At 40.0% G+C, this 20,832-nt stretch overlaps 1 protein-coding gene across 1 annotated transcript in view; it reads left to right on the forward strand.

Moving 5' to 3' along the window:
• Positions 1-3,522: 3,522 nt before the first annotated feature.
• LOC145997283 (arylsulfatase B-like) overlaps positions 3,523-20,832 on the forward strand; it is a 107,959-nt gene continuing 90,649 nt past the window's right edge. The window contains exon 1 of the mRNA XM_083134172.1: positions 3,523-3,657. The gene's annotated coding sequence lies outside the window, so the exon portion shown is untranslated. The remainder of the gene's footprint in view (positions 3,658-20,832) is intronic.

Consider the following 20,832-nt stretch of genomic DNA (forward strand, 5'->3'; position numbering starts at 1 on the left):
CAGCACGGAGAAAAGCACAGCATTCCAAACACGCGTCTTTAAGAGCGAATGCCTTGAAAATAAACACGAATTCTTGAAAATAACATATAAGGGCAATTATGATTTTAAAGACCAAAGAAGTTGATTTGTATCTCAACTGCAACAATATTCAATGAACATGTATTTTTGTGTGTGAACAATGAGCATTAACTAAAGAAAGTTCTTGTTCCATTGGTAGCGGCTAATGTATAGACAAAGGCTAGGCCGACAAGAATAACACAGTCACCAGACCGCCTTCCCGCGACACATTTGAATTTCTGGAGTCAACGACAATAAGCTTAACTATTGTAAAATGTTTTGTTGCCAAAAGAAATATAGAAATAATTCTATATTACATTTCTTGGATCTGAAGTGAAAGAAAGTAATCAATAATGATTCATTTCCCACAATTGACGCATGCAGCGCATGCGCTCAGCAGACGCCTCTGTTTGTTGGTAACAACAGTGAGACAATCCAGATGTGAATTATCGGGGATATTTATGCGGCGACAAAGCCGGAAAAATTCCAACCAATTCTGGGAATCGAATCCGGATCTCCCGCGTGGTTGTCAGACGCCCTACTGACCAGACCACCGCAACTCCTTGGATGAGTTCCATACTTTCATTATTTCAATTTGTGTTAATATATTTTCTTGTTTTTTATGGATTTTCTTCACACTTAAAATGTCTCACCTCGTTGACTACACAATTATCTCGTAAGAAAGAAACAAAAAAAAAATGCTCCTAGAATTTGTTAAATCAGTGTGCGAATCAACAGGGGAGGGATGAAGGGATCTCCCCAAAAAAAACATCCCCGATAGAAGAAAAAATTGAAATACCTGCCAGGGTTGTTTTTATCTCCCACAGAAAATAGAATCGAAAGCATATATACCATTTATTATTTATAACTGTGGAACAAACACCACTTTCATTGAAGAAAATATTAACCTTTAATATAATATGCATCTGAAGTTCCGTTTTTAAATAGGTAATTGTTTATTGTTTACATTGTCGTCGAGTGCAAGGTTTTACGAAGAGCTCCTAGACTATTGCTCTCCCCACGAAAATAGACCACTCAAGGTCGAACCTTTCCCTTGCCTCCTCCACAGGGCTTGCCACACTTCTTGTAAGTTGCTCAGTCGACGCTTGGCGCGTTGTACGCATGAGGTTGATTTCGTCGGTTGAAATTGTTGCTTACTGGCAACACTGTAGGTGTGTGGCGTGACCTTAACTGGACTATTTTCATAATCAAAATAATAATAATAATATCGTATTTATTGAGAGGGCGTGTTTCGGCCTCGCGGGCCGTTCTTACAACAAACCCTTTAAAAAAAACATAATACAATTGACACTTTCCACTTCTTGAAAATCATTGTTGCAGTAGAAAGAATAAAAAAAAAAAAAACATTCCTACTTATAATGTAAACAATTAATGTACTGAAGGTACAGAGTTAAATCTAAAACCACAATTAGAATACAATTATTACAGCTAAAACTAAAACCAATACCTCATTCCCATTCATTACAGGAAAGACAAATCCAGACACTATTGTTTGGACAGTAGATGCTTCTTTAGGTTTATTTTGTGTGTTGCAGGGTGGAGCTCCCCTGAGGTCAGTGGTGGGGTGAGGTCATTCCATGCTTTTATTGCGGTGACTATGAAAGAATTCCCATAGAATGTTGTTCTGTGTACAGCAATCGTGAATTGTGTTTTTTGACGAAGGTTAATTTGTTTTCCTTTCTTCCTGTACGGAGCAATTTGATCATATAAATATCTTGGTTCCTTATTGTTCAGAATCCTGTACAATAACGACAATGCCAAAAATGTTCTCCTATTCTTAACGTTTAACCAATTAAGTTCCTGTAAGTACGGGGAAACATGTTATCTTCTTTTGACATTCAGTATAAATCTTATGCAACTGTTTTCAAGTTTTTGTATCTCTCGTAATTTAGGGTACTGTTGATGTTTATAAATACGGGGGAAGCATAATCAATTTTTGGCATTACAAGTGTGTTGACTAGGTGAGTTTTCGTTTCTTTGCTTAGCATATGTTTTAATGGAAAAAGTTATTTCAGTTTGGCTATCGAGTTTTTAATTAGCTTTAGCTTTAACGCCTTTATTCTGTCCATTGTTATCTACGAAAATCTACCTCCATGGCAAATAAATTTGATTTCCTTAGCTTTATTCATTGGGAGATCACATTTTTCGCCGCCACCGTGATTGAATTGAACGAGCAATAGAAATTTGGTCAAGATTTCTCAGTATTACTAGTTCAATAACTCTTTTTTATATACACGTTTTCTTAGAATGTAAATATACTAAGCGTTTCTAAATTGCGTGTAAATGTTATCATAAGATTTAATGTCCTAGGTAAGAACCAGTGTTCTAAGCAGTGATGTGCGTCTACGCGTAAACAACGATAGTCTACATTCTACACGTAGACTATTTTATACACGTAGATTACGTAATCTATGTAAACAACATGGCGAGAGGTGATAACTTAGCAAAGGGTGCCGTGGAATTAAAAGAAAATTATACTGCGTATCAGTTGCTGATGTGTGAGGAGAACTTTTCATACTCTTTCTTCCAAATTCGAACAATTTCTCACCTAGAAAGAAACCTAATATAGGAAATATTCTAGTGTGTTATGGGAAAAGACCACTCTTGCCTCACGACTGCCATCTGTTGTTGTTTTTTGCATACTATTTATCTTCATCCATAGTTGATAATAGAAGAGAAGAGAATTTTTGTTGTAAATAGGATTCTTTTCATTTCATTAGTAACCAATACAGTTGAAAATGTCACTTTCCTTTCATGAAATCCTTGAAAATTAATTTTAATGCACTTTAGATTGTCTACGTAGTCGATGTAAATTACAACCCAATGTAATCTACGCGTAGATTACGTGTAGACAACGCATGTAGATGTAAACTTATAGTCTACAGCACATCACTGGTTCTAAGGAACTTAGTACTGCAAAGAATAATTTAGTTTACTAACTTGTAACATGTACAAATTTGCAAACCCAAGAAACCTACCCACGTATCACAAATACGTCACTGAGTGGGGCTTCCCCCCTTAAGCTTAATTCGCACACTGGCCTAAATTGAAAGTGTTAGATCTAAGTTTTCCCCGTCAGCTTTTTACAATGTGTCATCCGTAGATAAAGCCAAAGTGCTGGATTCCCCCACTCGAACACCTGCGGAATTTGCAAGAACTACCAAAAGACCTTGCCTTCAATTAGCATTGGGAGGGGAGAAGGCCTTAGTCAGGACATTTAGTGAAAGCAGCAATTATTCGCAAGAGTAGGAGGGGGATCTGTGCACGCAAGGATATAGACTATTTTTTCTTTCATTTTTTGCTCCTATCCTTCGCTGATGACCGTTCGTGGAGAAACGCCAGCATTGATTAGGTAAGGGGGCGGGGCCTGAGACGTTGCGATTGGTATAAACGAAAAGTACAGGAAAAAATTATGTCACTCCCCCCAGGTATACGTAGCACTAACGAGTTCTTGCTTCCCGGCGTTTTCTTCCTGGTGTCAGTGGTTCACGCGTGCACCCAGCCACCATACACTGCTTCGTAATTATGACAATTACATTCTTACTTGGCTGAATCTGAAAGTAATAGTACAAGAAACAGGTAAGTGGGAATATGCAAGTTTTATTGTTATTAGAACGCATTTTCTCCTCGGATTAGAGCGAAATTATGTAATTGCTAATTCTCACGCGTTATCTTTGGGTATTTTGTATTCGTTATTTTCCTACTTCATTTTTCCGTTTCTATGGCATTAAGATAGAGACAGTGGCGTAGCGGCAGCCCCCGCAATGAATTTTATATAATTTCAGGAAATTCAAAAGATAATATTGGTTGTTTTTTAAAAATACGAAATAGACAAAATGCAGGTCAACAATGACAAAATTTGAACTCGAAATTCACTGAGGTGAGCACTAAATTGAAACCCCCGATCGTTGAACTTAGAAAACGTATCAACAGAGTCAGTGGACACCACAAATAACTTCACGACTGTTTTAATTTTTTTTTTTTTCATGTGGAAGGTGGTCGAGTGGGTTCCCAGTAACATAACATAAGACAATGTCTACGACAATAAACGGGCTTACTGGCTCAATCAGAGGGGTCCTGGCAACTTAACATGTGGGCCCTCAGAAATGCCGTATTAATTTACTCGCTCGCAGGTCGCCTAAAATAGGAAAAAGGTACCTCATCTCATACCTTTATAGATATACCGTCTGTCGGAATCTTTTTAGAGTATAAATTATCTGCAGTTATGAATCCAGTAGGAAGATTCAGCTGCTCGGACAGTCTGTTTTTTATTGCCACACAAACAAGAAAACTTGGCAATTCATGAACTTTTACCACTAATATTAGTTTAACTGTGGTATTTAAAATGTTACTTCCCACCAAATATTTTCAAAGGGGCTCCAAGCCTTTTCATATTCAAATAAGAACTGCGATAAATTTCCCACATAGCCCACACCTCCCGGTGGAGGCACATAGTAGTTCGGATCCCACTTGAAACTTTAGGTACAGCCCCGATTAACCTTACTGTGTATAAAGTGGACTTAAAACAACAATTCAATCAATCAACATAGTCCACACCTGTTAAGTGCTACAGATTATTTTCGATTTTTAGCTATAGTGTGACAAGGTAGTTCAAATTTATTTTAATTGTTGAACACTTCAAAGGGGGTATAACAACCTTTGTATATACTGTTGTACGTCCGTTACCCTCTGACGTCATCGATGATATATACATATAGGGTGCGTTCCGAAAGTCATAACGAAATGAACGAATCGAACGAAAGTAACTGGGCTCGTGAACCTGGAGAAACCAGTTATTTTACAGACTTGGGACACACTAGACGAAAGCGCAGGCGCAATGTTTTGTTTATAGAACTTTTCCGCATGGCGTCCAGCAGAAGGCATTTCCTTCTGAAAGAAATTAACTTTACTGCGGACACGGTTACTCATTTTAATCACATTGTAAGAACAGTTGAGGCACCCTTATTTTGTGCATGATGCTTCATATTGCTGTCTGTTAAAATTAAAATACAATTCCCGAACTACTGAAGTTTGAAGCCATCATGCACGCGCGTTGCCTGCAAGCAGCAGACGATTCTCAGCGAACAAAACAGCCTCCAGGCACGTGCGTTTGGTGAATTTCGTTCTTGCACGAGATGCACGGAAAGTTAGGTTGTAGTATTTTCGATATTTTATTTACTAAGGGGCCCCAATATTTCAGTCGCAGGGGGGGGGTCCAGGGCACTGCGCTACGCCACTGGATAAAGACAATTTCTATTTTCGCCCAACGCTTCAAAATGGTCGACACAAACGTTCATTTTGACACGCCGCCATCCAGTAACACCATCTGTGATCTTTCAGCTTTGCAGTTCAAGATTTCCAACAGGACTAGTGGCGCCACTCACACTGGATCCACGGGAAGGACAACTGCTATATTTTTCGATACAGTATTATGCCGCACATTTTCGATAACTTTAATGTTCTGTCTGTTCACCAAGATGAACACTGAACAGGCACGATAAGATTGTTTAAAGTTAAATTTAAGCGAATTTTATGCTCATAATAGACTAATTGGAAATGGTCCTGCTGTTTAAATTTGGATCTCAATCACTGTGTAATATGCCTCAATATGGAATCAAAGCCGAGACCCCTTCAGAGAATATGTTTTTGTTTTATTTTACTCCTCATATCTTATCGTACAGTTTCAATGGTGCCAATGGGAGGAATTTTGATAATGGCATACAAAATGAACCATTTCTTCAGGCTCGGAATACCTATTTTTGCAAAATAATATCTCTGAAACTTGGAATTCATTTTGATTCCTGTTTACAGTACTATTTATTTATAAAACAGTGCAAGCGTGACTTATAATTGATTCTCGGTGACGTGAGGTACCTGACTCAAATCCCTCCCCCAATATAACTTCTGAATCTGCCACTGAGTGAACCTACCGTTCAATGTATACTTTTGCTCAACTAAGCGTCTATATTGCCTATATTCGAGTATCCCTGAAGCAGTGGCTTGTCCAGGATTTTCGAAAGTAGGGGGTTAGGTATGAGTCAGCCCTCATTTTACCATCTTTTCTTACATTTGATGTTCCTTTTTTTTAGGAATACTGCGCCAAAGGGGGGGTTATAACCCCCACCAACCCCATCCCTCTTGGGCACGCCACTGCCCTGAAGGTTGTATCGCAGAGTACCACGTTTCTGGCTTCTTTGTCAAGCGTCTGTGCAGCGTAAGGGGCTACAAACGTGCCACTTGATGGACCCACAGCCTGACGAAAAATACATATCATATTATCATAGTTCTCGAATCTCGCATATGACCACTAAACGTGATACAGACGATACAAACGCGCAATTTCTAATCAGTCTGCGTTAGGAAGCTTTCACACTGAATTCACAATAGAGACATGTGTCATGGAAACTAACCTTCAGAAATTGAGTTGAGGGTGTTTTAAGTCTACTTTATGCACAGTAGGGTTAATCGGGACTGGATCTACAGTTTAAAGTGGGATCCGAACCACTTTGTGCCTCCATTGGGTGACCTTCAGAAATAAATGAAATTTTTCGATCAATTGCGACACAACAAGCTGCAAGTATTGCTTGTCGCTTGTGTGCCGCTCGGACTGGGAAGTTTTTCAGTCGCGTGCATCGTGTCGGCTCGGTCTGCTGTTCGTACATGTGCGGTGAATGCTTGCTTGTAGACTGAAGAGAGTCGTGTCGCTTGTTGCTTCAGTGTGAAATCTCCGTGTCTCTTTGGTCTGAAAGCTCCCTTATGGAGAGCAGAAGCGACGCCAACCAACCATCAGCAATAAATGCAACCTTCCGGAACGAAGCTTCACGTGATGCTCGGACTGTCAATGGCGCATGCGCTGTAAATGCTTGCTCATAAGGAGATTTCACACCGGAGCTACAAGTGAGATGCGACACTGTCATGGCGCTACGGTATGAAACGTTATTGCTGATTGGCTCGCTCTCAAGCGTCGCTTGTTGCTTCAGTCTTAAATCAACCTTAGCCGCGACCATCGACGCGAGTGCGCATGCGTTAGCTGGACGAGTCCACTGGCAAAGTAGGGGTGGAGCGGATAAGCGAAACATGTTCCGTGAAGATCGTCTGCTGTTGAAATGACATTGAAACATCACACATAGTAACGTCGTCAGCAAAACAACTTAAGATGGGAGTTACAGGACTTGTAATTACCACCTGAGCGCTAGTGTCGCTTCCAATATGGCCGCTCTATGTAGGATAAATCTTTGTTTACATTCAGCAGTAGTATGAAATAGCAGCGTGTTGTTATGTCTGGTATGGTAGAAAACGTTTAAATTACGCGATATTTTAAATATTGCGAATGCGATGTGAATTCCAGGAACTCTAACGAAGGTGAAGTGTGCTGAGAACGAAGCACTTAATTATGATAGGCAAAAATAACACGGAAAACGCAGACGAAACTAATGTATGGTTCTTCAAAGCAGTAGTGTATCATCTGCACCTCATGTTGTAACTGGGGATCTCGGAAATTGTTTGAAAAAAAAAAGGAATTGAAATTGTCCTCTACTTGAAAAGCTGGGACAAGAGAAAATTGTGAACATATCGTTGCAGTTCTTTCTCGAAAGAGAAATGGTGGTTTAATAATAATATTCACGATTTCATGACCAGGCTATCCTCACTAAAAAAGGACATCGTACTGAATGAAACAGCAACATTAGCATGTCCCATTTTATTTTTCTGGTTACATTTCACATTAATTCATTCTCAAATTATTTTCATCTTCTATCTTAATCGACTTGCACCTGTTCCAAATTTCACACATACATAATACATGGACGCACTGGGTAAGTCGCTTCATGACTTATCGAAAAAAAAGCGTTATTTATAAAGAACAATTTAAAACTTTACTTTCATGGTAATATATATTTATATCTCGAAATATAATGTGAGCAGACTCGTGCATTCTTCGTAATTTCCTTGCCGAATTACAGTGTTATCCCTGAATTACGTTCTCCCTGATTTATTAACAAATTTCATTTTTTTGATTCCGCGGGGTGGAAATACATGAAAACTTTTAATTTGTTCTGACCCATAAAACGATTTAGAGCACAAAAAAACTGAACAGTAGACCTTCTTTCGCAAATTCCCCATGCTTTAAAACGACTTCAACACAACGTATCCTACATAGACTAGTTCCTGAAAGTCCCACCAGATGGCATATCGGTTAATTTTAATCGCGAATAGCCATCAAAGCGAGCGATCATAAACAAAACAACCGAACGCATAGAAACGAAATTCTGATCCAATGTTATCTCGTGCATGTTGCTACCCATGGACGTCCGTAGGATTTTTTTCCAGGGAGGGGCAAGGAAGGTATTTTTTTCCAGGGGGCAAACAAGTCACATTTTCCCCCAAAAGAGTGTAGTTCCCTAAACAAAAACATTGCTTAAATTTGAATTTATGGTGTTAATGCAATAATTAACACATATTATTATGGCTAAAATGAAACTATATGTGTGAAATACATAATTTTTGGTTGACTTTCATTTTCCAGAGGGGCAACACCGCCCCCCCCTTGCCCCCCCCCCCTTCCGGACGCCCATGTTACTACCTATTAGCTCACCTATCGCGTGTAGACGGTGACCCCGTGTGAAGGGACCCTAGACTTGCATCTAACCTTTACACAAGGTAAAGGTACGACGTATCAGCACCAAGTAAATCCAGACACAGCTATTCTTTAATGGGCCAAAGCGGGTGTGAATGAGGAAACACGCACCGAGTTCCTAAACCTTGATTCTCGACTTCGATTCTCACGGTTGGGCCTTGGGGCAAGAAGAACATGCGTTCCGACCAACCCAATTATTGCATAAAATAGCATTGAAGAATCACACTTCCTTTTTGCTCGAAAAAAGGAACATTTAATTATCTCTACTCCCATTGTAATAGCTCGGTCTGTTACAAGCTGAAAGTTGAGTTAGTGGTGTGATGGCGCGAGTCGGAATAGGGCTATAGTCTGTGGTTAGAGTGCAACATCCCTTCTAGATTTTAGGATTGTATAGGATATGGTAAGTAGACGTGTTTGTTGTTAGGAACATATAGAACAGTCACACAATTGAATCGCACATGGCCATCTGCTTTCTATTTTTTTCGTAATCGTCAGCTCTTTGTTATTAGAGGCGGATCCAGGAAAGATACTTGGGAGCAGAGGCGTGCACAGGGGCTACCTAGGGGTGTAAAGACAGCCGGAACTTGGTGCTAATCACAACACTTCCAGCCAGGCACGTATCCAGAGGGGGGCTTAGGGGGCTCGAGCCCCCCCGAAAGTTTTAGGTTTACACTAGATAAAATGAGGTTTTTGGTTTCTTGTGGTGTGAAATAAAATAATGTGACAATAATTTAAGGAGAGAAATAATTATCGAGGCAAGACGGAGAATGTTCCGTAACCCTGTTATTGATAATAGCACGTATCCAAGATGGGGCACAGGGGGCTCGACCCTCTCCCCAGGAAATTTTTCAGTTTACGTTAGATAAAATTAGGTTTTTGGCTTCTTGAATAATGTGAAAATAATTTAAGGAGAGAAATAATTATCGAGGCAAGACTGAGAATGTTTTATACCCCTGTTATTGTTAATAGCACGTATCCAAGGTGGGGATGAGGTGGGTCGAGCCCCCCCCCAGGAAATTTTTCAATTTACACTATATAAAATTAGATTTTTATGGTCTTGAATGATATGAAGATAATAAATTTATAAATCTGAGAGAAATAATTATCGAGACAAGACGGAGAGTGTTCTATAACCCTATTATTGTCAATAGCACGTATCCAAGGTGGGAATCAGGGGGCTCGAGCCCCCCTTCAGGAAATGTTTCTTTTTACACTAGATAAAATTAGGATTTTGGCTTCTTGAATAATGTGATGATAATTTGGGAGAAATAATTATCGAGACAAGACGGAGAATGTTCTATAACCCTGTTATTGTTAATAGCACGTATCCAAGGTGTGGTTGAGGTGGCTCGATCCCCCAGGAAATTTTTTATTTTTCACTAAATAAAATTAGGTTTTTGGCTTTTTGAATAATGTGATGATGATTTAAGGAGATAGACAATTATCGAGGCAAGACGGAGAATGTTCTATAACCCTGTTGTTGATAATATTGCACGTAAACTTTTCTTGCGCTTTCGGTGTTGTCGTAGCGCACTTGAGCACTATGTAGAGACTTGTCAGCATTTGGATGCTGCACAACAAAGGTAGCGCCGCACGTAGGGCGATTCGTTGTAATCTCTGGAAGGCGGGAGAGGGTACGTTCTTGAATGAGAGAAGGAGTCAAATACTGGCAATATTAACGAATCGTTTTATCTGTGGAACGTTCTAGAATATAATGAGGATATAAATACGCGAATTCAATTTTTCGGTTCATCTCTACAAAGAATCGGTTAATGAGATTTCAGAGGTAAGTGTGAAATTCATACAGTCGATTAGTGATCAGTCAGCCTCCTCTGGTTGCTTTATAAGATATAGTGATTCGAAAATGAAGACATTGACGACAGTAGAACTTCCGGGGCCTCAATGTAGTGCTAGTTCGGGTCGAGAGCCGAAGAGATCAAGGCCTCTCTCTCTCTCTCTCTCTCTCTCTCTCTCTCTCTCTCTCTATCTCTATCTCTCTAAAGTGAATATTTCAGCAGTACCGGATATTGGAGTGGTTTATTAAAACAGAAATAAGCTACATAGATCAACTGAAAATCAAAGTTTTAAGTTATGATTTAGTTTTGCCAGAACTAAATTTCGTATGCAGTCCGAGAATTTCATGGTATAAAAAAATACTTTTGTTTAAGCCTAATGGGTTCAAAATATATTCAAACACTTAACTACCATAAAGAGACAGCCGAAAATTTTATGAATGTCGAGAAGAGAAAGCAAGAAGATGTTGCATATGTAGACATTTTAGGCGGAAATTGCAGGCTCTACCAGGACCCGAATCAGGGCTCTACCAACTGAGCCACCTAGCCATCCTTGACTTCAACCGATTTTTCGTTAAAATGTCTACATAGTACATGTCCTGTGTATATCAAATCTTAAGGTGTTGCCTGTATAGTGAACAAGCACAGAAAATTAGGAGAGAGAAGAAAACTGAGGAGCATTCCCACCGGTTGAGGAGAATTTTTTTCTTCTGTGGTCAACAAGAGCTATTACTTCGAGGTGAGAATGACAGTGGCCTAATAAGGGAGATTTCACACCGTGTCGCCTGAGGATTTCACAAGTGGAAATTAGGTTTGTGCGGCCTTTTGTGTCGCTAAGGTGTGAAACGTTGCTGTTGATTGGCCCATTCCAATCAACATGTATCGTGTGACCCTTCGGTCTGAAACCTTCCTAAGTCTTGAAAATCCAAGTCACAAGGATGGAAAATTAGGGCCTTGTTAAGGTTAGGTGCGAAGGCAGGCAGACGACAGCACTCTAAAGGATCATATCCAAACCTGCAGGAAGAACGCATCTTACTTCAATCTCCAATACGGAATGATAAAAGCTTGTGGTGAGTTGATTTTAAAAAATGTGTCCGAGATAAAGAGTGGCGTGCCCAGTATTTTCGGAAGGGAGAGGGGTTACGCATACTATTTTTGGTGGCCAGTTCTGATTTTGCCATTTTTTCCCTGTCTTTGACTTTTTTTTTTTTAAAAAAAAAAGGAATACTGGGTCAAATGAGGTTATGACCTCACCAACCCTCCCTTGGGCACGTCACTGGAGATAAATGAATAAGCATTTGATCATACTGGGAGACGAAACATTAGATGTGTTGGGAACGGAAGGGTTTTCATTGTGCATTAATTGTTTCGTGATCCAGCTGTATTCGAGACTTCCTTTGTTTCGTGCCAATATATGACAAGACAGCGGAAGCTGTGACAGGCATTTTTGAACCCTTGTGAGTGCTAAGGCCTCAATCTGAACAATTTGGTGGGTTTCTGCTTTTATAAGAGCTGCAAACAGACAAGACACGTTAGTGGTGTTCAGGCTCGAATCAGAGAGAAATATTCGAGAGCTGTCTGCGTTCAGTTCGCAGCCCACAATTTGAATCTCGCGTTGTCGAGTGGATTGTCCATCCCATGCATGTGTAACAGCTTCGTAAAAACACTCAAAGACACCATAGATGTTTTTATGCCTGATGAGAAGATATGGACAAACACACATACTGAGATGGTTCCGGCACACAATGTTAATGCATGGAAACAGAGGAGTCGAGTGGTAAAAAATGTTCCGATTTCACGTTCTGATTAAAATGACAGCCTTACAGTAGCGATGATTTAAGGGATAGTTGCTCCCCATTTTTTTGCCTCAACATTATGGCCTCTTAATGTTAAGCCTTGTCTGCCAAGAGAAAGTAAACTTTCCTTGCAAACTCCCCCCCCCCCCCCCGTTTTGGAACCCAATTGCCAGCACTGATCTTAAACATACAATTGTGAGGTTCTTACTATACCCCTTAAAAAATGGTTGAGCCCCCCCGAAAGGAATTCCTGGATACGTGCCTGCTTCCAGCCCAAATGGCCTAGATTGTGAATGTTTGGACACACAACATTCCGCGAAGTCCTACGGGTGGATTTGAAGGTAGGGTACAACATTCATAGCCCGGTCCGTGATGTGATCAGCAACACTCTCCTGCAGCCTTTACCACTCATTTATTAGAGGCTGGGTGGTTCCCAGAGGTGCCCCGGAAAATGCCCACTGGAAATCAGCCACGCCGAGAACTGAACCCCCATGGTAGCCAGACGCTCTACTGACTTTTTTTCCTTTCGGTTTTATATGTTTTTTTCTCAATATGTTCCTTTCCAATTTACCACGATTTCTCTTCGGTTTTTCATTATGATGAACACAGGATTCGAACTCGGGACCAATGACGTCGTAACGCTTAGCAGTCCGTCACTGACTGCGGCTCTGTCTGTATATACATCGTTGTATGAGATTGAGAACTAGAGGGACTAACTCCAAAAATGGTGTTTTCGATTTTGTTTAACGTATCCCCTCTAAAGAGCTCTATTTCGAGTCAGATCGACGTATCTCCACTTCTAATCCTTAGCAGTAAGATGGACAGGGGCGGCGCCAGAGGGGCGCGAGGGGGGCTCGAGGGGGTGCTTCTTCCGCACCCTCTACGTTCAACTAAAAACACTAACCATTAGAGTGTCATATTATGTCATGTCGTCATATTGAGCGCCGAATGTTAAGTACTGAAGTAAGACCGTTATTATTGCAACAGGCAAGCACTGAAAGAGATGCCGATACACATGGTTTCCTGTACTGGCGGCAGCCTCTATAAAGAGCAGCGGCCGTTTTTAATTTCGTCAGCATTGTTGTTATGAATATTTCCTCATTTGTTTCTTCAAGTGGTCTGTTTGGTTTTCGATAATTGCCTATAGCTTAATGTGAGTTGTTTATTTTCCTGCTTGTTCTTCCTCGCACTGAAGCAAAAATTTCAGCTGCTTTCAAAGGTAAGGTATCGGGAAATTGTAGTTAATGCGAGTTGTAACGTGAAGGGTAGTTTTCTTGTTAACACATTCTATGTATTTGTTCCACGTAACATGTCTAGTAAACGTACCATTTCAGGCTTTTTTTTAAAAATAAAAAAATGTTAGGAAGATGCCCAATGTTCACGAAGAAATTTTACAGTTCGTTGTTAGGGATTGTGCGGCAGAAGGGATTTTAACGAAGACGAAGTTGCTGTATACTTCGCGTTTTGTCCTGAAGTAGCAGACGGAAGGTACTATGTATTTTGTAGTACCTCCATTCGTTACATTGAAAAGGTTCAAAAATTGTTTTTAAAGACAAGGGTAATTTCGTTTTGTATTTCACTAAGCTAAGCGTCAGGTCAACCTTGCAGCAGGTTTTAGCATATGTAGATCCAAACGTGCGCGCAAGAATATAGTTCCACTGAGACGGGTTCTATTCCGACACAACTGCATACTTGCAAGAAAACAGTTATTTAATTTGTAATATACAGACAAAATAATACATTGATTAGCAGGTATGGACTTAATTGGTTGCAATCACTGTGCAGACGAACTTAGAACCGCAGATTCGCCAACTCGAATCTGTATTGCGTTGAAGAGGCATTGAAACTTTAGAGCGAGTCGAGCGAGACTGAATGCGTTGCAGAGCGCGTGAAATCGCTGATACCAGTGTTGCACATCCCACTATTTTAACCCTATGTTTATTGTAGAGCGGCGAGAATGGCTGAATCTCCTGTTCAGCGCGCGGTTTTACCCGAATGTTATTTTGGGCTTCATCCGAAAGGAAATGTTCTTCAAAGTCAAGCAAGTTGTTTTAAATGCATAATCCTCCTTGCGGCAACAAGATCAAAGTAAAACAGGGCGTGAGGTGATTTGCCGTCAATGTGCACACGAATTGTATCACGGGTGTTGAATGATTTGCGGTTTGAGTTTAGCAAGAGGAAACGATTGTTTGTTGTTTGACGACAAAAGAATCTCCGCGGTATTAAAATATATCGCAGTGAGAAGAAACATGTTTATTATTTGGACGAGACGTCCTTCAACTCGGTGAGTGGGGGAAGGGGGAATAAACCATGGAAGGATACCACCATGCAAAACCACCGCCAGGGCTGAAGAAACCGACGATGAGGGGAAGGGGGAGGCTTATTGTTTCACCCACTGGCGGCAATGAAAGCTTTGTTGAAGGCGCATATTTACTTTTCAGCGCAAAGAAAGGGAAGGGTGATTATCAGCAACAAATAGACAGACCAAGATTTGAATCCTGGTTTAGTGAAGTGATTCATAAATTGAAACCAGAGTAATAGCGACAGACAATGCACCTGATTGTATATATCACCAATAACAAATCATGCTTTTTTGGTGGTACAACTTGAAGTGCGTGTGTCTTACAGTAACGGATGTATTGCGAACGAAGCAACCAAGTTTTTCATAAATCTATTTCTTTCTAAACCAAAAACAATAATTTGTCATTAAATTCAAGAGGGGCCTATCGTTGTTTACTTTTATCTTTGTTTATTTTTATTTTTGCGTGCTCGAAATATACACACATGCTCTCATGTTTAGAAGTTGTTTCGCTCTTATATTAATGACACATTTATTAAATAATATATGCGCAGAAAGTACTTTTAAAATGTTATGTTTCAGGAGACAAAGAGAAGCAAAAATACAATCCACTTGACATGCATGCGGGTTTTGATGTGTTGTGCGGTTGGCAATACTGTAGATTTTCTCAGTGTCTCCGATGTAAGCAGCTCGGCGGTTGAGGAAAGACTGGCACGGAAGATTCTGAGCTCAGTTCTCGCGCGGATTGATACATAAAACCTGCTGCAAGGTTAACCTGACGCTTGGCTTACATAGTTCAATAAGACTGTAACCTGTATCTGAATGTTTGCACTGCATGACCACTATCTTGAAGTATAAGACTTAATACATATCATCATGGACGTCCAGGGGGAGGGCAAGGGGGCACAGTCTCCCTGGATAATGAATGTCAATCTAAAGTTATATAGGCTACTTCACACATATAATTTCATTTCAGTCAGTAATTTATGTTAATCAGAGTTGGCGATTAGGTTATTATATAGTAATAACTCAGTAAGGTCAGAAAACAGGACGAGAGCATTGCAAAAGATAGGGGTGTATACCACGTTTGCTAGAACCTGTCCCGTTTCCCGCGCCAGTGATCGCTCGACAGTTTCGGTGCCAATGAGAAACGAGGAAAAAATCGTCTGCTGGGCAGCGAGGAGCGAATGGAAGCCAGAAGAGAGGCGCTTACGTAGACGCTGTTGCCACGTTGCGTATTATAATTGGCAGCCTGGCTTCGACTTTCCCAAGCACGGAGAGAAGCCAGCGATCAGCTAGCGCGGGAACCGGGACAGGTTGTAACAAACGCGGTATAGTTCCTCCCCACTTTTTGCTATTGTTGCCCCGGCACTATGCTAAACCTTTTCTACCAAGGGAAAGTAAACTGTCCTTGCCTCTCTTCCCCAGTTTTGGCACCTTAATTTCCCAATTTTGAAAGGTTGCATGTGAGTCATTCCCAGAGGCGTGGCGTGCATGTAACCGGTGTTACCGCAGGTAACAGCAAAATGTAAAGAAATTAATAAGTTTTTTTCTCAATAAAATAACAACATTGTTAAATAAGTTAACCGATAGCGTTGCAGTTGAGTATATATTGTAGAGGACATTTTTTCTGCAGCCGACAAAAGCGAAGAGAAAGGCTTAGAGGCAAGTGTGCTAGGGGGTTATTCATATGCCTGTTTAGGGGCCCAGTTGCCGCTGCGTCTTACCGGATCAGCAAGTGTTGTCACATTGGATTTCCAGAAAAGAGCAAAATCCCGCCTAAAACGGGGACACTATTTCTCTGAAGCAACAAGAGCTAGACTGCAAAGCCAAAGCTGGATTTTAACTACAACTGAGACCGTTTAGTAATAGACGAAAAGATAAGTACTTGATGCGAATCGTGATTTGGACAAACCTTGCTCCAAAAAACTGAGTTGGCAACAGAGGTATGTACATCTGGACTTCCTTCCACCCCTGGAGGAGGGGAATTCTGTCGTCTGCTCAACGCAGAAACGTTAAACAGACCCAAAAATGTGGTTCTTCTTTCCCTTTCCACCTCTTTGCAAAGAAACAGAGATGGTTGACAAGGCTCGACTACTATTCACTGGATTTTCGCGGTAACTCTCTCATGAGTGGTAGTTCTTTCTAGGAGTGATTGTGGCTAAATAAATCATTGAGGAAAAAAAAATCCAGATCAAAGACATGTTTTTTGGGGGGGCGGTAGGGTGGAGATGATAACGTCTGATGACCTGTAACACTTTTGAAAAAGTCACCCACGCCACTGGCATTCCATACGAAATCAACACAGACCACAAACTGACCATCTCCGATTTTCATGAAATTTGGGGAGTTGAAACTATGCATCGAACTTAGTAACTGTGAAAATTTTTAGTTTCGTTTGTCTTGGAATTGTTAAATTATTCAAGGTCAAAGTTCGCATAATTTGCCCTTTTTGAGCCCGCTTAGCTATATTAAATGTGCTGTAACTCTGCCCATATTTCGTCTAGGTAGATCAAACAAAGCTTATTGTACAGGGAATTGAACAAGCTTTCCAGTGATATTTAACAAGCCTACGTTTGCATAAAAATATAATTTTGTCACGTGGCCTTGACCTTTGACCTTGAATATCTCAAAACATGTCATTACCAAAAATCGTGAAAAAAATATATTTGGTCCCTCATACCATACTATAAAACACATCAAAATATGATTCTGGGACTGCAATGGGATCAGAAGATACAAAATAATACGTGTAACTATGTGACTGATAAATGCCTCATTACATGAACTATGACGAGTCAAAAGTCCCTTAACACCCCCTACAAAATGTAAAGGAGTTATACTGGTCATGAAAGAAATAGGTTAGGCACAGGGAGATCTCTAGCTGTGTGTGTCAAGCGCAGGTCTGGCACATTGTTGATCGCCATATTGAATTCAACGCAAGAATTTTAAAGGAAAAGGGGTGATGTGATATATCAAATCAGGCTGGAATTTCACGAGAAATGAAGTGACGAAGGTTTTTCCAACATATATTTAACCAGTAAAAAGTTATTACTGCATGCTTGTAACCATTTTCTCCTTTTCGAGTTTGGTTGAGTTGGAGTTTGTGTTTTAAGTCCACTTTATGCACAGAAAGGCTAATCGGGACTGGACCTACAGTTTAAAGTGGGATCCGAACCACTATATGCCTCCAGCGGGCATTGAACCCGAGACCCCTTTATTACAAGTCGACGACGCTACCACTGCGCCATCGGGAAGGCCCTCTCTCTTTTTCGAGTTGTTAACGACAAAGCATTAGAATGCTCCTAACGTGCTAGGAACTCGTGGAGATCACGCTGACATCTCTGGGGAGAAAGAAGTATACGCACCATTGCATATGATTTTAATCAGCGACATTCAACAAATAGTTGAATAGTGAAGAATATTGGGAAAGGTATCGCAAACAATTACGTGACACTTCCTTTGGAATGAAAAATTCTTCAGTGACGAGGCTAACTTTTATGTTCACGGTGAAGTTAATTAATAAAAAGTATATGCAATACCTGTGATTTGATAATCTACAGTAGACAGATCCCAGCCGAATGGTTCTTGCTGGTAAGCTAGTGATGTGGTATAGTGTATGGAGAACGGGAATGGTTGGTCCATATTCAACAACGGAACCTTAAATGGTGAGGGCTTCTTGGATTTGTTAAGTGAACAGGTTTTTCATCCTTGCTTACGGGATATGGCACTTTTCCAGAGTTTTGAAACAGGACAGAGTGTGACCACATTATGTGGACATTGTGGCAATTTCTTCATTGTAAATTTCTAGATACATTGATGGGCAGACGGGGATTTATTAAAAAGCCTGCAAATTACCCAGATCTAACATCTTAGGAGGACTTTTACCTTCAGAAACATTTGAAGAGAATGGTGCATGCACTAAAAGTCCGTGATATTGACCATCTGAGAGAAGGCTTGCGATGATGTTGCACCTGCTACATTGCCAAATGTTCTATGTGAGTGTGAGAGACGTCAACGAGTGTGCTCACAGGAACATTGTCAACATTATAATGTGCATTTATAGTAAGTGAAAGATATGCGTATAACTTCTGGCTGGCTAAAGATACGTTGGAGAAACCTTCGCCGCTTCATTTCTCGTGAAATTCTAGCCTGATTTGATACATCACATGACCCCTTTCCTTGGAAATTTTTGCGTTGAATTCAATATGGCGATCAACAATGTGCCAGACCTGCGCTTGACACACACAGCTAAGGATCTCCCTGTGCATAACCTATTTCTTTCATGACCAGTATAACTCCTTTACATTTTGTAGGGGGTGTTAAGGGACTTTTGGCTCGTTATAGTTCATGTAATGAGGCTTTTATCAGTCACATAGTTACACGTATTATTTTGTATCTTCTGATCCCATTGCAGTCTCAGAATGATATTTTGATATGTTTTAGAGTATGGCATGAGGGACCAAATATATTTTTTCACGATTTTTGGTAATGACATGTTTTGAGATATTCAATGTCAAAGGTCAAGGTCACGTGACAAAATTATATTTTTATCCAAACGTAGCCTTATATATCACTGGAAAGCTTGTTCAATTCGATGTACAATAAGCTTTATTTGAGTTACTTAGACGAAATAAGGGCGGAGTTACAGCAGATTTAGTATAGCTAAGCGGGCTCAAAAAGGCCAATTTATGCGAACTTTGACCTTGAATAATTTAACAATTCCAATATAAACGAAACAAAAAATTTTCATAGTTACTAAGTTCCATTCATAGTTTCAACTCCCCAAATTTCATGATAATCGGAGATGGTCAGGTTGATAATTGCACATATCTGTGTTTATTTGGCATGGAATGACATGTGTGTTTCATGTTTTCTTTATTTTCAGCATCGCACCCCCTAAATTTCTTTCCGCACCCCCTCAGCACCCCTAGGAAATTAATCGTGGCGCCGCCGCTGAAGATGGAGTCACGTATCTTTAATTAACTGATTGAGTCACATATATTCCTAAGAATACGTTATTTCCTCTCTTTTGTAAATTTGATAAATTGTAGTTACGTCCCTCTGGTTTTCACACGAAAGTATAGGACAGACAATTCCTGTAATGGATATAGCAATTTAGAATTCTACATACCCTTTCTCCCTGAATTGATTGTTTTCGCATTTCCGGAATAAAGGACTGACTTATTCAAGTAATATTCGACAGTTAAGCACTTTTAATACAGAACAATTCGAAATTCCCCGGCAGTTCAGAATCCTGCAAATCAGAAAATAACGTCTCGTAATCAAAGTAATTACTGAAATACCACATAGTATACTCCTACTTATTCTTCTCCATATCAGTTTCTTCGTACTCTATGCCCCTCCTTATTTGTAAAAGACTTGAACGTGCCATGAACTCCACCCTGTCACTTGCAGTGTAATCTTGAATTAGCTTTTACTTACTTTGCGTAAGAGCTGGGTGTACTTTACAATATATATTCTAATTACTTGAATGGGTTAAAAGTTTAAGATAATTCTTCATTACAAAAAAAGTACAGTCACCTGTTTAAATAAGAATTCAACTCCATCTGTTGGCAATAAGATAGATTTTTGCTGTTTACATAAATATTCAGATTATACAAGTATGTATTTAAAAATTGGAAACAGAGAACCAATTTGATATGCTTAGTATAGTGGTACACCCAACGGCAAAAGAAACAGTAGGCGAATTGTCCATCACCAATTTCATTCAGTCTGTATTACACAATGTGATTGAATGAATTAAAATGATGACGTCAATAAACAGAGAACAATGCCTGCTTCGAATCAACATAATTTCATTCCTTAAAACAAGACAGGATGTAGAATAAAAAAAGTAATTAAAAAGCGGTGGACAATTTGCCTATCATTATCTTTGCCGTTGACTGTACATTTAGGGCTCGAACTGGAAATGTTCACGAAACGTAACGGTTTTGTCTCTATTAGGGGTGTGGGAGAGAGAAATTTCTTGATCCAGACTTTCGGGACGGGAGAAATTCCCAATTTTCGGACTACATAAGTCGGGAAATTTTCGAAACTTCCCGACACTGTGGAGACCTCGAATTCTATAAGCCATTTTCGCTTTAAGTGGCTGTTTTATCATTTCTGGAATGAAAATTAACAATTTCCGAGAAGTTTCAGGCACTTAAAATATCTGCTTTTTAATATGACCATTTCGAATTTCCCGCCGGTTCTGGATCCTGAAAAGTT

The sequence above is a fragment of the Lepisma saccharinum genome, chromosome 13 (genome assembly GCF_977018435.1).
Source record: "Lepisma saccharinum chromosome 13, izLepSacc3.1, whole genome shotgun sequence".
Lineage (NCBI taxonomy): Eukaryota > Metazoa > Arthropoda > Insecta > Zygentoma > Lepismatidae > Lepisma > Lepisma saccharinum.